Source organism: Aulonocara sp. 'chitande type north' Nkhata Bay, linkage group LG18 (assembly GCF_057382095.1).
Source record: "Aulonocara sp. 'chitande type north' Nkhata Bay isolate Kocher_YH1m ecotype deep benthic linkage group LG18, A_spYH_male_GT1.1, whole genome shotgun sequence".
In the NCBI taxonomy this organism is placed as follows: domain Eukaryota; kingdom Metazoa; phylum Chordata; class Actinopteri; order Cichliformes; family Cichlidae; genus Aulonocara; species Aulonocara sp. 'chitande type north' Nkhata Bay.
The window spans coordinates 28,953,071-28,958,686 of NC_141361.1; the positions used below are offsets into that span (position 1 = coordinate 28,953,071).

General features: G+C 46.2%; 1 pseudogene; it reads left to right on the forward strand.

Annotated features, from left to right (window-relative positions):
• Positions 1–1,343: 1,343 nt before the first annotated feature.
• LOC147308895 (uncharacterized) lies at positions 1,344–3,586 on the forward strand (annotated as a pseudogene).
• The last annotated feature ends 2,030 nt before the right edge of the window (positions 3,587–5,616 follow it).

A 5,616-nucleotide genomic window follows, 5' to 3' on the forward strand; every position in this document is an offset into this window, starting at 1 on the left:
GTTGTTTTAAGAGTTTTAAAAATCTCTTTATGGCATGTTGCACAGTCATCCTTCTAAGGTCATGGTTGTTATTGCTGCACTGATGTTTTATAGAAAAGTTGTATAATGTAATACTTCTAATGTTCTATTTGTTTTTTGTAGAAAGGTCAGCCACTGGTTGCAGAGCTCTGCCTGTCGGTGTGATATGTGGAGTTGGAGGTGTAGGTTTCTGCATCCTCCTGGAGGGGGCTCCTCATTTTGCACTGACAGGTGAGACAGCAACTGCAATGCTGGCAGTTTTATTGTCTTATTTTGTCATTGTCTTTAACAAATCAATTTGTTATTAATGCCTGTCAGCCTGTGGATGCTAAAAAGTTGCTAGATTTGGCATCTCCCTGTTTAAAGGACATGGCTGTATTTCTTTGAGAGAACAGCTGGTTTATGTATGTAAAATTTTTCTGAATGTGAAGGTGATGTTCTGAATGTTTTAATGGTTGTAATGTAAATATTGCAAATCATTCACCACAAAAAGTGAAATCACTTTAAAGCACTGGCAGCTGTTAAAGGAAATAAATAATTGCTGTGATTCTACATTTGTGCTTTATTGATGGTAAACGGTATAGAGAATGGTACAGAATTAAACATTTTAGGATGACTGAAGTGTCCGTAAATGGTATGGATTGAGTACTTAAATAATACGGAATATTCCATTTTAGGTTTGATGGAACTGTCCGTAAATGGTAAAGAAAAAGTCAGGTAAATCTACGGAAATATCTGTTATAGGGTTTACGGAATTGTCTGTGCAATAACGCCGAAATTTATGGAAAATACGGAATTTTCCATTTTAGGTTTGCCGGAAATGTCCGTCAATGGTACAGAAAAACTCGGGTAAATCTACAGAAATATCCGTTTTAAGGTTTACGGAAGTGCCCGTACAATAACGGAAAAAGTGCTGGTAATTAATTACCAGCACTTTTTCCGTTTTATAACGGAATTTTTTTTTTTAACAGTGTACTTCGCTGGATTTCTTAGCTCCCTGGGACTTTTAGGTCGTGGCGCAGGCCACTGGACTTTTAATGTTGTGTTTTATTGATTTTCATTGTGTTACCCCTTGGCCAAGGTTGTTTTAATTCATTTTACATTTTTAACTATTTAAATATAATAAATTATATTTTAGTTATACAGTTTTTAATCATGTGCTTTCCCTTGGCGGCTCCACTGCTCAATCCGGTTGGAGGAAGATTTTCTTCCTTCGCACAAAACCCACTGTGGAAGTAAAACCAGCCTTCCGCCTCTATTACATAATTGGCGTTGTCAACAGGATCTGGCCAAGAGCAGTTGGGTTAGTCAGGGGAATAGCAAAGATGATGATGCCTGTATATCCCAGAGCCCCGTGGCTGCTGAAATTTAAAGGGCCTGATCAGGATGTGCAATATCAGGATTGGAAGCAGCAGATGCGGGGGCTGCTGGGATCGCAGGATTTGCCTGAAGTGAGGAAAGTTGCTATTGTGTTGGGAGCGCTAGCAGGTGAGGCTAAACGTCAGGTCAGTGTTCTTGAAACCAGTGAAAGAGACCAAGTACAAAAAATCTTTTCCTTTTTTAGACTCTTTATATGGTGATCGTGTCCCCACCCCAGTTCTTAGGTCAGTTTTTTAGTTGCACTCAGAACCCAAGTGAAACCGTATCTTCATTTATTTTGCGGTTGAGAGAATTATACTGTAGGTTGCGAAAGCATGATCCAGATAATCTCCCCTCTGATGCAGCCCTGCGAGATCAATTGTTGCTAGGATTGCAGGAGGGCCCTGTAAGTCAGGCACTGAAGGTCTATGTGCGGTGTAATCCAGATCAAGATTTTGCTGCCATACGCCAGGAGGCACTGCTCCTAGACTCAGAACATGTACAGCCCCAGTCTGAGGTAACCTGCCTGTCTGTAAATAAGTCTCATGCTCCTTTTAAGGTTGAACAGAAAGAAGATTGGAGACAGGTGTTAAAGCAGGAGATACTGGAGGATGTTAAGGCACAAATTAAAGTATTGGCACAAGAGCTAGTAAGGGAAATTAGAGGCTCCACTCAGCCAGCTGTAGCTACTCTTCCGCCTGCACCTCAGTTTAGGAGAAGACCGCGACAATCAAATGCTAGCTGGGATGCACAAGGGCGGCCTATCTGTCGGAGGTGTAAACAAGCAGGACATATAGCTAGGTTTTGCCAGACCTCCATGTCTTCCCAGCCAAGTTTAAACTAGATGACCCTGCTGCTGAGGTCCGAGGGGCGGGGGCTTTTGGTTCACCTAAGGAATTAAGGGCCACAGAAACATTTATTGGGCAGTGTCCAACAGTGAAGATAGTGATCGAGGGGGTGGAGCTTCAAGGCTTGTTGGATACAGGATCACAAGTGACTTTGATACAGGAGAGTTTGTTTAATGAGCATTTTTCCCAGGCTAAGCTTGAGAAAACTCCAACCGCCTTTAAGCTGAGAGCCGCCAATGGTCTGGAAATTCCCTATACCACCTATGCTGTCCTGGACATGGAAATAGAAGGCGGGGTTGTGGTGGTAAAAGATTACCATTGCACTGATTGTTGGGATGAATGTTGTGACTGCCTGTTGGAATGTATTTAAGTGGCCGGAAAAGACTGCTCCTGTCCCACAGCAATTAACGAATCAACAGGCCTGGAGGACTGCCTTCGCAACATGCAGACGGATAGAAGCAAGTACAGTGGAGGACGGAATGGTGGGGTATGTACGGCTAGCTGGCCGACGCAAAATTAAAGTTCCCCCGAGGAGTGAAATAATGGTGTGGGGCCGGACTCAGACGGGTCCGCAAGGAACTGATTATTGTGCCCTGGTAGAGGCACTGCCTGAAACTCCTGATGTGGGGGTGGCGAGGACCCTTGTCATGGTAAGGGCCGAGAGAGTGCCAGTGAGGATTTGTAACCCACACCCCTATCCTCTTTTTATAGGTCGCTACCAGAAACTGGGAAAGCTATCCTGCGTGGATGAAGCCGATGTACATGGCTCACAGGACCTGAGCCTGTCCCTTGGGACGGACGGCGTGGTGGAGGTGGCTCTGGTCGACAGTGGCGCCCCCACGAAGGAGGAGAGATTACCTGAGGAGATGAGTAAACTGATTGAAAGACCTGATCTGTCTGAACTGCAACAGGGCGAGCTACGTGCTTTATTGCTTAAATGGGAGGTGTTCTCTAAAGATGACGAAGATTTTGGGAGGACTGACCTGGTGCATCATTGTATCCCCACAGGTGATGCAGCTCCCATTAGAGAGAGGTATCGTCCTTTGCCCCCTGCAATGTATAAAGAAATGAGGAGTCTCTTGGCAGATATGATGGCAAAGGGAGTTATCCGGGAAAGCTGTAGCCCGTGGGCTGCACCCATTGTTTTGGTGAGAAAAAAAGATGGCGCCTGGAGGTTCTGTGTGGACTACAGAAAATTGAATGCGGTGACGCATAAAGATGCTTTCCCCCTGCCACAAATAGAAGAGACATTGACAAGCCTTACTCGGGCGCAGTGGTTTTCCACTCTGGACTTAGCCAGTGGATACTGGCAGGTCCAAATGAACCCGACGGACAGGGAAAAGACTGCTTTTACTACCCCAGTCGGGTTGTTTGAGTTCGAGCGGATGCCGTTTGGTCTGTGCAATGCACCCGCTACATTTCAACGCCTGATGCAGCACTGTTTGAGTGGACAGATTGCAGAGTCTTTATTGGTGTACTTAGATGACATTATCATTTATTCACCTGACTTTTCGTCTCATTTACAGCATCTAGATGAAGTGTTTCAGAGGCTGTGGCGTCATGGGTTGAAGTTACAGCCGAACAAGTGCGAGTTCCTGCAACAGGAGGTGAAATTTCTGGGGCATGTAGTGGATAAGTATGGTGTAAGACCAGACCCTGATAAGATTTCTGCAGTGATGGATTGGCCGGTCCCTGATACCATCAGACAAGTCAGATCCTTTTTGGGCCTGGCTGGTTACTACAGACGTTTTGTGGCCGGCTTTGCTAAAATCGCACGTCCTTTAAACGCATTATTGACAGGGGTCCCTGTGAACAAGAGGACAGACCGTCGTAAAGTACAGTGGTCCCCAGAATGTCAAACGGCATTCGAGGCCCTCAAAGCAGCATTAACGCGAGCACCTGTTTTAGCATACGCAGATTACTCCCTTCCCTTTATTGTGTATACTGATGCCAGTGGGTGCGGGTTGGGAGCCGTTCTAGCGCAGGTTCAAGAAGGTCAAGAAGGGGTAATAGCGTACGCCAGCAGAAGTTTACATCACACAGAACGGAATGATGCGAACTATAGTTCCTTCAAGTTGGAGCTGTTAGCCCTCAAATGGGCAGTTGCCGAAAAGTTTAAAGACTATCTGACTGGTGCACGATTCGTTGTGTATACTGATAATAACCCTGTGGCCCATTTACAGACTGCCCGTTTGGGCGCAGTAGAACAACGTTGGGTGGGTCAGCTGGCCTCTTTTGACTATGAGATTAAGTATCGCTCGGGGAAAAGCAATATTAATGCTGATGCCCTTTCTCGATTCCCCACTGTCCCAGCAGAACACCTGGAAGGGGCTGGATCAGAGCGAGAAGTTACTTCAGCAGCCATTGAATTGACCTGTGAACTAGAGGGGAGCGACTGGGCAGAAGCACAAGTTCGTGATCCGAATATTCAAGTGGTAAAACAACTTCTGGAAGCTTAGGTCGCACCCACAAAGTCAGAACGTCAGGCATTGTCGCATGGTGTGCGGCGACTCCTACAGGAGAAAAAAAGGCTTTTTATTAAAGACGGAGTACTGTGCCGTAAAGTGTTGGACGAATATACCCAGGAGACTCGTTATCAAGTTGTGTGTCCTAGTTCCAGGTGCCATGAGGTGTGGAGGAAGATCCATGAGGCTGCTGCCCATGCGGGGGTAGATCGAACCCTATCTCGGATACGGCAGCGGTTCTACTGGGTTAACATGGAAGCGCAGGTACGACAGTTTCATTCGGGTTGTCCCCTGTAGTCTACAAAAGGAGAGGGCGGAACCTAGGGCTCCACTGCACCCTATTTTGGTCTCATACCCTTTGGAGGTTGTAGGCATGGATTTTTTGTCCTTAGGTCGACCAACTGACACTTACCAAAATATACTTGTAATGACTGATCTGTTTACGCGGTTCGCTTGGGCTATCCCGACAACAAACCAAACAGCAGAGACCACAGTAAAGGCTCTGTGGAAATATGTGCTACAGCCGTTTGGTTGCCCCGGCCGACTACACTCCGACCGGGGGCCTAAGTTTGAATCCACATTAATGAAACAACTTTGTGACACTTATGGTATAACTAAAAGCCGCACGACACCTTACCACCCTGCAGGGAATGGTAGCGTAGAACGTTTTAACCAGACATTATTGAACATGCTTCGCTCACTAGAATCGGCTAGGCAGAGCCAGTGGGTAGGAAATCTGCCGGAACTTGTTCACGCTTATAATAACACTATCCATAGTTCCACCGGTTACGCACCTGCCTACTTGATGTTTGGTCGGCATTTGCATCTGCCTGTGGATGTGGTGTTAGGTGTGGGTCCCCAACAGGCGAGGCAGGGTTTGAGTGAGTGGGTGTGTTCCCATCATCAGAAACTCTCCCTAGCTTATC